Below are 15654 nucleotides of genomic sequence, written 5' to 3'. Positions count from 1 at the left end.
GAGGCTGACGGGCTACAGTCTGTGGGGTCGCAAAGAGTCAGACACGACTGAGCAACTTTCACTTTTTTCACTGAATGTATTTATTCTATGTTAAAGACAGAATTTATATGGGAGGCTACATGGGGTCCCCCAGCCTAGAAATCTGTGTAAGGACTCTACTGAGGGCAGGTCTCGTAGGAAACTCACCCACTGAAGACTGCATACCTTCTTCCAGGTGGATTTGAGCTTTTCTTTGTAAGTGTGCTCCCTCAACCAGCTGCACACTAGCAGTCTCTTGGAGCTTGTTTGAAATGCCAGCTCTGGGGCTCACCCAGACTGCTGAACCAGAATCTGCTTTTTAATAAGATTCTCCTCAAGTGATGCATGAAGATGTATAAGAAAGAAGCTCTTGGCCAGATCACTGACTCTCAGACTGGAGTGCTTATCACCAGAACTGCTCCCTACCACTCCCAGAGTTTCTGATTCAGTGGGTCTGGACTGGGGTTTGAGAATTTGCACTTTTAACAGGTTCTCAGATAGTGCTGATGCTGCTGGCCCAGGGACCATACTTTGAGAACCACTAGGTGAAAGCATCCTCATAGCACTTTTTCTATTCTTTCTTCCGATTTCTTGTCTTCCAAATAGTGCTTTTAGAGATTACTATAATGTGCTTTAGCGTGACTAAAGAAAAGCTTAAACATTGTCTTGTGTGATTTTTAGTGATGGTCACACTAAATTTGCTTGTTAACATCTAATTCATAGAAAAATTCTTTTGTTTTTATTTATTATTTTTTAAATTGGAATATAGTTGCTTTACAATGTTGTGTTTCAGGTATACAGCGAAGTGGTTCAGTTATACATATGTGTATATATATATATACCCACACATACGTTTTCTTTTTCAGATTCTTTTCCATTTTAGGTTATTATAAGATATTGAATATGGTTCCCTGTGCTATACAGTAGGTCCTTGTTGTTTATCGTATGTATAAAAGTGTGTATCTGTTAATCTCAAACTGCTAATTTAGGAAAACATTCCCTTTTAATGTGTGTTAGATTTTGACTCTAGGTGATAAGTAGTTCTCTTTCTCTTTCTCCTATGAAGTACATTTTTAACACTTCAAAATTCTTTTTGTATATGTAAAATGTTCACGTGATTAAAAAACTAAAAAAGCTATTTTGAGGAGTCTAATTTCCAGTTTTGTCTTGGTTTGACATGCTATCTCCAGCCATAGAGAATGTTTTCTATTTGTTTCCTGTAGAAGTCTGTTGTTTCTTTGTGTAGATAGAAGCAAATACCGGTATACTGTATATACCCACTCCTTTTATGTGTAGTATGCTACGTAAATTATTCTGACCCTGGTTTTTTTTTCAGTAGTGTACCTTTAGCATCTTTCCACATTAGTATATAGAAAACATTTATTAACAGATGCAGGATATACCATTCTGTGGCCTGTGCCATAGTTTATTGAAATTAACCCCTGTTGATGGATACTTGAATGTTTTCCAGTCTTGCAGTCACAGCCTGTGGTGAATAACCTTGTGCACATGTCAGTTCATATATGTGAAGTGTATCTGTGGGATACCTTTCCAGAAGTGGGATTGCTGGGTCCGTGAGCAGTGTGTTTATACATTTTGATAAATGCTGCCCTCCTTCAGGGTTGTACCATTTTGAACCCTTGCCAGTATCTTTCTCCACAGCCTCTTGTAATAGGCTGATTACCAGCCTTTGGATTCGTATCAGTCCAATAAGATGGAAGGTAACTCATTGCGGCTTTAATGTGCATTACGTTGATTATGAAGGAGGCTGAGCATCTTTTCATATGCTTAAAGGCTGTTGCTTTTCTATGAACTATTTGTTCATGCACTTTGCACATTTTTCTTTTGAATTACTTTTTTTCTTATCCATTTCTAGGAATTTATAAATTAAGTCAGACCTCTGTGATGCGAACTGCAGTTTCCTCAAGCTTGTCATTTTTCAAAAGTTTACTTTCATGTATTTTGGTAGAGAGAAAGCTTTAAAGTTTTTTCTTTAAATTTTAAGTAGTTAATATTTTATGGATTTTGAGTCATGAAAAGGCCTCCCAAGAATTTGGATTTCACCCATTTTTTTTCTTTAAGGGTTTTTTTCCCTTTATGGTTTCATTTTTACACTTAAATCTTTGATCTGTTTAGCATTTATTCTGGTATTCAGGGGTGATAGACAGATTCAGCTTTATCCATATGGCTACCATTAATTTTTAGCCGTTTGTTTCAGAATACAGTACACCATCATTATACTCCAGATTTCCACATATACTGGGAGAGCTCTCTGGGCTTTCTGTTCGGTTCCATTAAGTCTTTCTGTTCCTGCACAAATACACATTATTGGTTTTATAAAATGTCTTAATGCCTTGTAAAACTAGTTTGTCCTGTTGCCCTTCATTTTCCTGGCCATTCTTGCTTGTTTATTTTTCCATGTGAGCTTTAGAATCATTTGTCAGTTCCAGAAAAGAAAAACACTTTAAAAAAGTTGAGTTAAATTTATAAACTAACATAGGGAGAATTGATATCTTTCTGATATTGAATTTTCCATTCCAAGACCATCATGTATTTTTTTTCATTTGTTTGGTTTTACTCCTGACTCCTTCTAGAGCACAAATTTTTCTCATACAGGTTTTTCCCATTTCTTATTAGATTTATTATATGTGTGTGTATTTATGTGTATTGGAGAAGGAAATGGCAACCCACTCCAATATTCTTGCCTGGAGAATTCCATGGACAGAGGAGCCCAGTGGGCTACAGTCCATGGGATCACGAAAGTGACTAACTTTCATTTTCATTTCATATTTATGTGTATACCTATATATACATATATGTATGCTTATATAAGTGAAGTCTTCTCTTTATCTTTTCTAAGTGGTTTTGACTGTATGAAGGCTGTTTATTTCTGTGTAAGTATAGAAGGTGATATACTTTGAAATTCTAATTAGTTTTTAACAAACATTAAATTCTGCGGAATCCCTTATACTTTTTTTGCCTGAAGAGAAAGAAAGCCTTGAAAGTCAGGCTTGCAGTTAAATTCTATAGCTGCATTTATGAGCTCAGTGGACATCTGGGGATTTGTTTGACTCCTCTGAGCCTCGGTTTCCTAATTAGTAAAAGGAACAATTCTGGCTTGGTAAGAATGTTCAGAGAATTAAGAAGAATGTGAAATTGATCACTTAGTGCCGCTTCTAACACCGTCACTGCCAACAGCAGCATGCATTGAGGTTGCTGTTCTCTTTTTCTTCTTCCTCTTTCCCCTCTCACCTGTAAAAAAGAAAGACATTGCGAAGAAAAGTAATAAAACAATACCAGACTTGAAATTAAAAGTAGGCTGTGATTCACTCCGAGTAGGATAATCAGTGTCCTTGAGAAAAGAACAAACTCAACCCAGCATTTGAGGCCCCTCCTGCCTCTCTTTCTGACCTTGCTGCTGGTTGCCCTCTTGGATGCTCCCTGACCAGAGGCTGCATAGCCTTCCCCAAAGGCCCCGCGTTTCCTATAATGCCATCCCTTCCACTTAGGATGTTCTGCTACCTAATTCTGCCAGTTCAAATACGTGCTGCCCCGCACCCAATAAAAAAATAGGATCTGTCTCCTCGTGTCGCTCGTCTGTCCTGTAGCTTAGCCTTGATATCCGGGAAGCTATGAGGAGAGAAACTGTCATGTCCACCAAAGAATGCAGAATACCTGGAAAAGAGCAGACACTCAGAAGTTTTTAAATAAATAAATGAATAATTGATTTAGATCTTTCTTTAACTCGATGAACATGAGTGTGAGCAAGCTGCAGGAGTTGGTGATGGACAGGGAAGCCTGGCGTGCTGCAGTCCATGGGGTTGCAAAGAGTCAGACACAACTGAGCAACTGAATTGAACTTGCCTTGTGTCATATGCCTGAGTGATTCTTCTGTCACCCAGTACGTTGTAAGCATGTTGAAGATAAGGATTATGCCATTTCTCAATAATTATAGTAATAATGTAGTGATAGAGGTGGTGAGAGGCAAATAGATTTGTTATATAAGAACAAGTAATAATAAAAGTGAAAACTAACGTTCATCAAACATTTTATTATGTCCCAGAAACTGTTTTAAAGTCCGTGATGTGGATTATCTCACATAACCCTCAGTCGCCTTAGGAGTTGAGTCCTATTATTAGGCACTTGGGGAAACCAAGGCACACGGGCTTATGGACTTGCTCAGAAACAGACAGGCAAGGAAGTGGTAGCACTGAGACTCAGGCAAGTGTTCTTAATCTAGCAACCCAGCTTTTCACCTGCTGTGAGGTTGAATACAGTTAGGTAGGTATAGGTTCTCGAACCATTTAGAGAAAGTTATTCAGTTCCGCTTGAACCTGCTCACTTTTCTGCCCAATCTTCCCATTTTAGTAACTTCTATTTTATTCATTCTGATTTCTCTCAGACTTGATGTTCTCCGAGAGACTTTCTTCTACCACCCTGCCTGGCATGCCGTAGATGTTCAATAAAAAGTAATTTTAACTTTTTTTCCTCTCTAGGTTCCCAGTAAAGGTGCTAAGAAAGAGAATGTGAGACAGGAAAATAATTAAACATTTTTACTGAGGTAAGTTTTTTATGATTTAATTTTTTTTAAAGAAAGTGTCTCTTATTTAAAAAAAATTTCTCTCCATACCTGCTTTCTGAAGATACAAGAGGGAGATTGTTGTTTTAGGAGTGTGTCAATTGATAGAACCTGGGGTTCTTAATGTGGATGCCAGAAATGTGGGCTATCTGAATAAGGTCATTTGGCTTCCTTACTTCTTTGACTTGAATCTTTAATAAATTTCCGTTATTTCATTGTTTTAAAGCCTGGTGCTGAGAAGGAGATCCCACAGGTGGAAATCCGTAAGCTGTTTGGTGATTATACATACTTGCAATGTTCAGTGAAAACTTTTGATTTTAAAGTAGGGAGTTGAAGGGATTTGAAGCCACTTGGTGAGATTGCAACGCTTCATTTTCTTAAATGAAAATGTGTTGTTTATTTGCTTGCAGTAATGAGAAAAAATTTCCATCAATGACACCTAACTCTTGCCATCCAGAAATGACTGTCATTATTATTTTGATGAAACTCCACTTAGAAATTTATGAATATAGAAGTATTTACATACAGATCTTTCAGTAAATTGGTCTTTTATTTAATGCAGCAGTATATTTTATATATCTCTACACATGAATTGTAAAAGACATGTATAATTGTATACGATCATTTTACTGACAATATTTGATTATTTAGAGGCACCATACTTTAATTGAGTCATTCATTTTATGACTGTTTAGATGGTTTCTAGTGGATAATAGTGTGTCGAACAACCCTGTACCTACATCATTATCTACTTGTTCATTTATCTTCTTTGAAGTATAACCACTGGGTCAAAGATGATACACATTTTAAATATAGGTGCTTGTGGCTAAACTGCCCTCTGTAAATAAAGACCCCTCCCCAACTGAAGTTCACCAGAGTCCTGTTTCCATGTCCTTACCCACACTGAGTTTTGTTCATGTGTTTAATGCTTACCTGTCCAATAGGAGGAAAAAATGGTGTCTTTTTGAGATAGCAGGGCTTTTTTGTTTTTAATTGTATTTCTTTATTTTTGGCTGTGCAGGATCTTCGTTGGTGCACTCGGGCTTTTCTAGCAGGGCTACTCTTCGTTGCAGTGTGCGGGCTTCTCGGTGCAGTGGCTTGTCTTGTTGTGGAGCACTGGCTCTAGGGATGTGGACTTCAGTAGTTGCGGCATATGTTATCTTCCCAGATCAGGGATTGAACCTGTGTCTCCTGCGTTAGCAGGTGGATTCTTTGCCGTTGAGCCACCAGGGAAGCAAGATAGCAGGGTTTCTGACTGGAGTAAACTTCATGTTTAAAGACTTCTTTCATCTGATAGCCTTACTTACATAAAGAATTTCCTTATTAAAAACATACATGTGGTTCTTGTGTGTATGTGAGACACTCTTGGACTTTAAATGTGATGAAAATGTTGAAATATGTTGAGTTCTTTGTTTTTAGGTCTATTACCCTGATTCAAAGTGAAAGTCACTCAATCGTGTTCAACTCTTCGACCCAGGCCAGAGTACTGGAGTGGGTAGCCTTTCCCCTTCTCCAGGGGATCTTCCCAACCCAGGGATCGAACCCAGGTCTCCCCACATTGCCGGCAGATTTTTTACCAGCTGAGCCACAAGAGAAGCCCAAGAATACTGGAGTGGGTAGTTTGTCCCTTCTCCAGGGGATTGTCCCGACCCAGGAATCGAACTGGGGTCTCCTGCACTGCAGGTGGATTCTTTACCAACTGAGCTATCAGGGAAGCCCCATTACCCTGATTAATTCATTATAAATATTTTAAAATTGTTGTTGTTCAGTCACGAAGTTGTATCTGACTCCTTGTGACCCCATGGACTGCAGCACGCCAGGCTTCCCTGTCCTTCACTATCTCCCAGAGTTTGCTCAAGCTCAGGTCCATTGAGTCGGTGATGCCATCCAACCATCTCATTCTCTGTCTCCGCCTTCTCTTGCCTTCAGTATTTCCCAGCATCAGGATTTTTTCCAGTGAGTTGGCTCTTCACATCAGGTGACCAAAGTATTGGAGCTTCAGCTTCAGCATCGGTCTTTCCAATGAATATTCAGGACTGATTTCCTTTAGGACGGGCTGGTTTGATCTCCGTGCAGTCCAAGGGACTCTCAAGTGTCTTCTCCAGCACCACAGTTCAAAAGCATCAATTCTTCGGTACTCAGCTTTCTTTATGATCCAACTCTCCCATCCATACATGACTACTGGAAGAACCATAGCTTTGACTGTACGGACCTTTGTCGGCAAAGTGATGTTTCTGCTTCTTGATATGCTGTCTAGGTTTGTCATAGCTAGCCTTTCTTCCAAGGAGTAAGCGTCTTTTAATTTTGTGGCTGCACTCACCATCCATAGTGATATGGAACCCAAGAAAATAAAACCTGCCACTGTTTCCACTTTTTCCCCATCTGTTTGCCATGAAGTGATGGAATCGGATGCCATGATTTTAGTTTTTTGAATGTTGAGTTTCAAGCCAGCTTTTTCACTCTCCTTTTTCACCCTCATCAGGAGTCTTCAGTTCCTCTTTGCTTTCTGCCATTAGAGTAGTGTCACCTGCATATCTGAAGTTGTTGATATTTCTTCCAGCAGTCTTGATTCTAGCTTGTGATTCATCCAACCCAGCATTTCTCATGATGTACTCCACATGTAAGTTAAATAAGCAGGGGGACAATATACAGCCTTGATGTATTCCTTTTCCAATTTTGAACCAGTCTGTTGTTCCATGTCTGGTTCTAATTGTTGCTTCTTGACCTGCATACAGGTTTCTTAAGAGGCAAGTAAGGTGGTCTTATGTGCCCATCTCTTTAAGAATTTTCCACTATTGGCAACTAACTAATATTACTGAGTTAGGTGAGTATGCGTTCACATGTATACATATGAATGCTGATGGTGAGTTTCATCTGTCCAGAGGATTTTGCCAGTTTCTGATACGAATATGAGCTCTAATTTTAGGTTTGTTTTAGATTTTATTTCAAATAAGAGTTGCCTACGGAAGGTCTCACATGAAACAGGCATGTACTTTGTCACCGGCTTACTGTTTGTTTTTTGATTTAATTGAAAGCCAGTTAAAATTCATCTTTTTCCTTGATATAGAATGCATCTTCTTATAGATTGCCTTTCATGTGGGTGCTTTTCTTTTCACTCCAAGTTAACATTGTTGAGGCTTGGACTTAGTGTGTTTTATGCACCAGATTACATCCAGCAACTACTGTGATACCTGGCACGTACATGGCAGACACTCAGATCATTTTTAAAGGAATTAATGATTGGTCAGTATCATCATTGTTAAGTTAGAAATAAGATGCAAATGAGATGTGCCTTCAATATTAATTAAGAAATTTAATTTCTTGGAGAAGAAAACTAGCACCTGTGATGTTTAGATGCACCTAAATCTGAATGTATATAATTGTAGTGACATTTGCTACCATCATCTTTTGTGATGTTTTGTTTGGACTGTTGATTTGGACTCTGTCCAATTTCTTCGCAGAATCACACATACAATTGCATTATAAATCTGCTTTTTTGTTTTTTGTTGCTGTTAAGAGGAAAGTAACTGTCTAAAGTAGGTAAAGTACTTGATCTGCTATTTACAATATGTTTCATATTATAAAGATGGGAATATCTTTCAGTTATTTGAAGACAAGGATAAAGTAAATTATAATAGAGAGAAATTGAGGTATATTTTAATTGTGTAGTTGAGCATTTATTAAAAGTAAAAGTAGAGAAATGGATTGCCAGCCATTAAGAAGAATGTGTAAATCTTTGTCCAGTATCCTGCCTATTAAGCATTTCTGACTCACAACCAGTTTTTCACAGCCAAAATAAACAGAGAGAATGGAACAATTATCTAATAGATTTAGGCACTGGTGAGGATTCTTGTTTCATACACTTTGTTTCCACTGGAGTATGGGATTCTAAAGAATGCATGTGCTAGTTTTAATTAGTATTTTAGCAGCAGCTATTTGGATGTAAAATTTTTTTAATTTATTAAATAATCCCTTAGCAATTTTTATTTGTACTTTAACTTTCTTAGCAACTCCTTCCTTAATAAATCTAAAGTTAATAAATCTAGGCAGGCTTGAAAGGAAATTGAGTCTTCATTTAGTAGGGTCTAAATTAATTAGATTTTTTGGACTTTACCCTCTATCTTACTGTGGCTAATGGTATGATCTTGTATTTGTTTTCTAAAATAAGCGAAGTTCTGTGTTCTTATATCTCTTCTGCAGTAGTATGGGAAGTTCCTTATATTATAGCTTTCATTTCACTGAGGACTTACTTTATTTAATTGCATGCTTTAAAACCCTAACTCAAAAATACTTCTGAAAAGTGAGGCATTACTAGTAGTAGTTAAACTGGAGTCTTAATTAAACTTAAGACTTTATCATTTATTTCTCCTCTGAGCTGCATTTGTAAAAATTTTTATACTGTATTTAAACAGATTTTAAGACATTCTTATGCACTTAATGGTTGGATTTTGTGCATTTGCAACAGTTTCTTCCTATTTTAGGCATAAAGCTTAAAGTTTAGACTGGCAGTGTAAGTGGTTATTTGATTGGAAAGTTGGAAAGAAGAGAAGTTCTGTCTTCATATACAGGATTTGTGGTGGTAGAATATTCCCATGAAACTGTTTCATGGTCAGGGTGAGAGTACTGAACTGCAGTAGGAGGGCAAAATAAGTGCTGATGTGTGGTATAGAGAACATCTCCCGAGCAAAGGCAGCACTCGGCCTTCCTTCTGTAGCATTTACAGTGAGTTAGGCTCTCACGGAGGTTTTATTAAATTCAGACTCTTAGGGGGAGAGTTTTGGGAAGAGGGGTAGAGAACAGAAGCTTTGGGCTACAAGTTCCATAATGAATGTGGTGCTTGGTGGAGCTCCCCAGGGGTAGGCCTCTCCAGCCTCTGAATGTCCCACCCTCCTTGAGACCCTGGGCACTTTGTGGCGTGATAGGACTTGGTCTGGAGTTTGGGCGGAGGGAGTCTACCATCTACCACTGCAGAGTCGCAGTTCAGGTCAGTTCAGTCACTCAGTCCTGTCCGACTCTTTGCGACCCCATGGTCTCACTGCAGGGTCTGGATGCTAAGTAGACTTCCGCCACGCAAGTATGATGCAGTGGTGTAATGACAAACGTGGGAGTTCCACATGAGCTTTACCTCTGTGCCTGTTTGTTCAGAGAGGACACCTGATTCATGGTGAGGGTTATGTTTGCATCTGTTAAACCCAGTAAGTTTTGTTGTAAGTAGACTTCAGTCTGTTTTAATGTAACAAAGTTTTTTTGTCTGAATCTTCTGGCAGCCATCTCTCAAATGTTAACGTTAATAGCTGTCAGTTGGAAGGGTATCCGCCTACATCTTTTCTGCAGTGCTTGAAACCATCCCGCTTCCTTTTTCTTTTTCCTTAAGAACTGATTACTGACACTTGGGAATTATAATCAGATTTCATCAATCATTATGGAAAGGTTACCAATTATTGCACTGAAAAATAGGCATTTGTCTTTAATAGTAAGTGTTTCTCTTGGTGTGTCTGTCTCAGTTCATTGCTTTTAAATACCTCTTAGGTGAATGAATGCTTTGTGTCATGCTCTGATTTAATACATTTAAAGCAGACTTTATTGATGGCTTTCTTACTTTCAGTTATATGGGAGGGGGAATAATTTAATAGAGAATTTTCACAGGATCTTTTGGTTGCTTAGATGTCCTTGGGGTAGAAAAGAATGACTGGTGTCAGTTACTTCTGTTGTGATACAAGCTCCAGAATCAGTATTTTTATTGAAGAGTTGAGAGCAGTGAGGATTTTTATGGTGGGGATGTACATATTGAGCGTTGGGCTGTACCTTCCGTGTGTATTCTTTCACTTTGTTCCTAATGACTCTCAGAGGCTAGATTCAGTCACTCCAGTTTTAGAGAATAGAAGGCTTGGTTATGAGATTTGTCCTTGGGCACTCAGCTAGTACATTAAAAACAAAACAGTGACTTGAATCCAGATCTCTCTGGCTTTTCTTGTCACAGTTCTTAGAATGTTTCCATTATCGTAGATTAGTGAAATGTTGGGCAGAACGATGATACAGCCGCTTTATCAGCACCATCACCCTCGTTCTCACTCTCCTCTCTGTTTCTAATGTTCTTCAGCATTAACTGGTGAAGTTTAGGAGCCTGCCAAGGTGTCTGGCTCATTGTGTTCAATACAACATAGGCTTGTTTAATTTAGCAGTGCTCTGAGATGAAAGGTTCATGACGGCCAAGTACAAACAGACCTTCTGTGGGATGCTAATTTTGTTATAGGAGAGAATGCTTGTTTTTCCTTCTGCTGTGTTAATAAAGAAGCTGGCACATTTTCTCATCAGTTAAAAAGGACTTTGACTTGTTTAAATCTGTGTAATCAAAGGGAAGTGAGTGGTTCTGATAAACATTTTTCTTTGTGCAGTTTTTGGTTAATTCCATTTTATACCTGCCAGCAAATTGCAGTTTGTGTGCTCTTTTGTTCTTTTCACTTTGAATTTAATTTTATGACTGGTTGCTGTAGGGATTTGGTGGTAGGAAAATAAATCATATCCTCATTTTAACAGATATGTGTGTTTGTGTGTGTATGTGTGTGTTTACGACAGGTTATCCTGTAGTCGGCAAAGTGATTCAGTCAGGCCCCTGCACAGAGGTGTCACTATATGATTTTGTGTAGTAATTTTTTTTATAACAGCTCTATTGACATGTAATTCACATACCATAAAGTTCACCCATTTAAAACATAAAATTGAATAGATCTTACTGTATTCACAGAGTTATGCACGGATCCCCAGTCTCATTCCAGAACACTTTCATCACCCCAAAAAGAAACCCCAGACTGAGTAGCAGTCACTTTCCATTCTTCCCTCTCTTTAGTCTGGCAACCACCATTCTACTTTCTGTGTCTCTGAATTCAGAGTATGTCATATAAATGGAATTGTACAATACGTGTGACCTTTTGTGTCTAACTTCTTTCACTTAGCATGTTTTTGAGGTTCGTCTGTGTCATAGCATATATAAGAATTCATTCTTTTTTGTTGCTAAATAGTGTTCTACTGCATAGATAGATGACATTTTGTTTATTCATCCGTTGATGGCCACTTAGGTGGTTTCCAGGTTTTGCCTGTTGTGAATGCTGCTGAGAACATTCATGTCTAAGTTTTTTGGGTGGACATCTGCTGTCATTTCTCATGGATATATACCTAAGAGTAGCATTGCTGCCTCTCATGGTAACTCTATATTTAACTTTTTGAGGAACTGCCAAACTTTTCCAAAGTGGCTGTACTATTTTACGTTCCCATCAGCAGTGTTAGAGGATTCCATCCTGACCAACACTTGTTATTTTTTGTTTTGTTTTTCATAGTAACCATCCCAGTGGGTGTGAAGTGGTCTCTTGTGGTAATTTTGATTTGCATTTTCCCTAATGGCTAATGATGTTCAATATCTTTTCATGAGCTTCTTGGTCACTTGTATATTTTTTAGAGAAATGCCTATTCCACGTTCTTTTCCCATTTTAAAAATGGGATTGTCTTTTTATTGTTGAGTTATAATATTTTTGTGTAGTCTAGATTTCTTTGTATATTTTAGATGCACCCCTCTGCCCTCCACATAGGTCTTTATCATAGATATGAATTGTAAAATTTTCCTCCCTTTCTGTGATTGTCTTTTCAGTTTTTAAAAAAATGTTCTTTGAAGAAGTTTTTTAATTTTTGAGAAGACCAACTTCTGTTTTTCTTTGGTTGCTTATGTAGTCTTGCCTCTGTTTGAAATTTTCTGCAAGTTAAAACAAAATTGCATCTTATTTCTAGCCATCTGATTTAAAAAAATTGCTGCAAAATTAAATGATCAGCTGTTAACTATACAGTGGGTAGAGGTATTTAAACATCTTTCATATTTTCAAATATTCTCATCTAATATAAGGTGAGAAGACCAAGTTTCCTAACCTAAAACCCAATGTGCATTTTTTAAGTTAGAAAAAATGTCTTTCAGTGTTCTGCCTAGCTCAGAATGCATGGGACAGTCTGTGAATGTTTTAAGTGTTTTGTATGTACTAAGCCCTTTGACTGGGCTTGGGGATCTGGAGGTGAGTGGGCCATGGCTGTATCCTCAAAGAACTAGAGCTCACATGCCAAGCTAGAAGCATCCACAGGCAGTGGAGACCCTTGGAAGGGAGGAAGGAGTACTGTCCGGTATCTAGGTGAGAATGCCTCACAGAAGAGTGGACACTTGAAGGAGCTCTATTGAGATATAATTCACATACCATGAAGTTCACCCATTTAAAGCATACCACTCAGTAGATTTCAGTATATTCACGGAGTTACGCTCAATCCAAAAAGATGGGTGGCAATCGGAACTTTTTGTTAGGGTCTTTGATTCTCTCCTCCAGTTTCTTGCTACTGTGTATACCTTGTGTCTAGACCAGGTATCTTGTAGCCGAGGTGTTTAGGATTCTTAGTGTAATAAAATGTAGAAATGGATGTGATGACTTTGATGCCTAGAAGTGAACCTAAAGAAAACCACTTTACTTTCTTCAGGTTTTCCAGGTTTTCAGAAGGGAAAATATCCTGCTTACCAGTCAGTTCAGCATTGGCCAGGGGGAGGAGGTGTGTGTCTCTCTAAGCTAAAGCCCAAGTAATTCCATACAGTCAGGGCATAAAATGTGAGACAAGGAGTAACAGGTGTGTGGCTTTAGAGGAAGATTGATTGTACAGAGCTGGATGTGTCCCGTCAAGGAATTTAGATTTTGTCCCTGTTGATGCTGGAGCCACTCTCCAGCAGGGGGAGCATGATGTAGTCACTCTGGCCACTGTGTTATGGATGCTGGCTGCGGGGGTAGGACTGGAGACCAGAGACCCATTAGGCTGTTGCATTATTAGTCCAGTAAGAGTCTGTGAGGACCTGAACTAGGGTATTTGTGGCAGAGTTGGATAAGACCCAGGCTGGAAATTTTTAGGAGCTGTCAGTCAGGAATCCTGGCTACAAGTAACAGAAATCCTCCTTAAGTTTAAACTATCTTAAGTTAAAAGAGGAATTAATTGGAAGGTTCTTGGAGGAGGTTGTAAAAGATATGAAATGCTGCAGAAAGCAGAACACACCCAGGGACCTCCGAGATTGGAAGAGGTCTCACCATCACAGGGACGCTTTCTCCCAACTCGGGCCCCTGGGGCTTCTGCGTTGGGCAGGGGCTGTCTTCACACTCTCCTGCCAAGAGGAAGAAAAAGCTCCTTTCTACCAGCTCATTTTTAAAATCCCAGGGGCTCTCTTGGCTTTGAGTTTTGTGCCTTCACCAGGCTTGGGGGTCTTTGAAAGCTGTCTACCACCATCACATTGGGAGTTCCCAAAACAAATAGAGGAAGGTTGTTGTGGGCAGAGCCAACCATGCACACCTGCTCGGGGAGTACTGAGACGGAGGAGTTCTGAGGAGGAAGGGTGCCTCACACGTGTGTGTCTCTGGTAGCCTGTGATGGCACCATTGCCATCCGAGAGTGCGAGTTCAGGGAGCAGGTAGACTGGAGTGCCGTGAGTTCAGTTTTAGACCAGCTTACACTGGGACCTGGAACTTACCACAATTAGTATGTTACATATTTTTATGATTATTTGACTGGTTTGTCTTTCTTCACAATTAAAAGTCTCATGAGGACAGGGACTGTCTTGTTTTCTTCATTCTGAACTTCCAGAGCCCAGCATTAGTATACTTGACACATAACAGGTTTTCAGTGAATATGTGAATGATTCAGGTGAACACGTTCAGCAGGCAGCTGAATGTACAGTTTGGATCTCAGTTGAGGACAAGAAATATGGATTTGGGAGTTATCGATGTAGGGCTATGTAGTGGACATAGTGGCTAAGAGACTGTTATAAAAGTTCAGATACTGTGTAGACCTGAAATTTTCGTGTCCAGGTAATGAAATTCTGCCTTTTTTCTTTGCCATGCCAAGTATTATCAGTAATTATCTACTGACCATCCTGATAATTCGTTTTTTAAATTTCGTGACTAAAATTAGATTTGTGATAGGGAAAGAAAGGTGATAAAGACAGATTCTGTTTCCTTTTAAGAATAACTGACTCATAGGATGAAACCTTGGATATGATTTCGGATCACTCCTGTAAGCTCTCACAAAAGATGTTTATAAAACACTTGGAACAATACAGATTGTACTAAGAAAATGTGCTTTGATCAACTCTGGAGATACAAAGCAGGGAACTTAATAAATCAAGTCCTATTTGTGAATGGAAAGGACTGGAAGTTCACCTTAAAAGTAAGAGTTGAGTTTATAGCAAGACCTAAATTTTGTATTCTAAATAGCAGATGTTAACTTATTTTTATCTTTTATGTAAAAAGAAAAAAAGTGAATTGCAGGTTTCAGATCTTGGCATCTTGAAATCTGATTCCTGATTCCTATCTCTTAATAGCTTTTGGAACACTAGCCTAGAAATGGAATTTGACTTTGGTTTTTTTACCCTTTAATTTTGAGGTGAATGTGCTGCCAGCTCTGTCTTTCCTCTATATTCAAGAAAACCAAATCACAGGTAGCTTGGATATGGTATAATTTTTATTATTTAAATATTAGAAAAATAGGGTCTTGTTTATCTAAAGTAGTAATATTACGTTGACACTTGGGAAAGATGGTTTTTTGGGTTTTGTGTTTTTTTGTTTTTTTTGTTTCATTTTAATGCATAAATGGAATTGTATTACTTTTATGGGCCAAATGCTCTCAGCCTTCCACCTTGCCACATGACAAGATATTATAGTAAATTGCATGTATTTTAAGTGTCTTTGTTATTGCCTAGATTCCTTTCTTACCCTCGTAGTAGAGATGTGAGCCATATTTGTTTATTTAATTTTTCGCCAAAGAGCTTTAACTAAATTTGCCTGACTCCCAGTGCAGGCAAGTGTCTTTTAGCAAGTTAATTTAAAGGAGCATTTCTAAAAACTCAAATTGCATAGATTATAGCATCCCAGCTTTTTAAATTACTGTTAAGATATATGTTTAAAATATGATACAGATGATTTTCTTTTGGTTTATAGATTAATGCTATTCTTTCAAATAGTTTCAACACATATCTGATAGACTAAGACTTTGTG

At 38.4% G+C, this 15654-nt stretch overlaps 1 protein-coding gene across 29 annotated transcripts in view; it reads left to right on the top strand.

The window, feature by feature from the left end:
* Nucleotides 1-15654, top strand: part of MRTFB (myocardin related transcription factor B) — a 227198-nt gene that overhangs the window by 17503 nt on the left and 194041 nt on the right. For 27 of the 29 annotated variants that reach the window (XR_014072955.1, XR_014072959.1, XR_014072954.1 and 24 more), the window contains one exon: nucleotides 4515-4579. The gene's annotated coding sequence lies outside the window, so the exon portion shown is untranslated. Of the gene's footprint in view, nucleotides 1-4514; nucleotides 4580-4823; nucleotides 4861-15654 lie in introns of all 29 variants that reach the window. The other 2 variants (XM_081556389.1, XM_081556370.1) reach the window with 1 other exon arrangement.

Source organism: Giraffa tippelskirchi, chromosome 13, assembly GCF_054371585.1.
Source record: "Giraffa tippelskirchi isolate mGirTip1 chromosome 13, T2T-mGirTip1v1.2.pri, whole genome shotgun sequence".
Lineage (NCBI taxonomy): Eukaryota > Metazoa > Chordata > Mammalia > Artiodactyla > Giraffidae > Giraffa > Giraffa tippelskirchi.
This window is presented reverse-complemented; position numbering and strand designations above follow the sequence as displayed.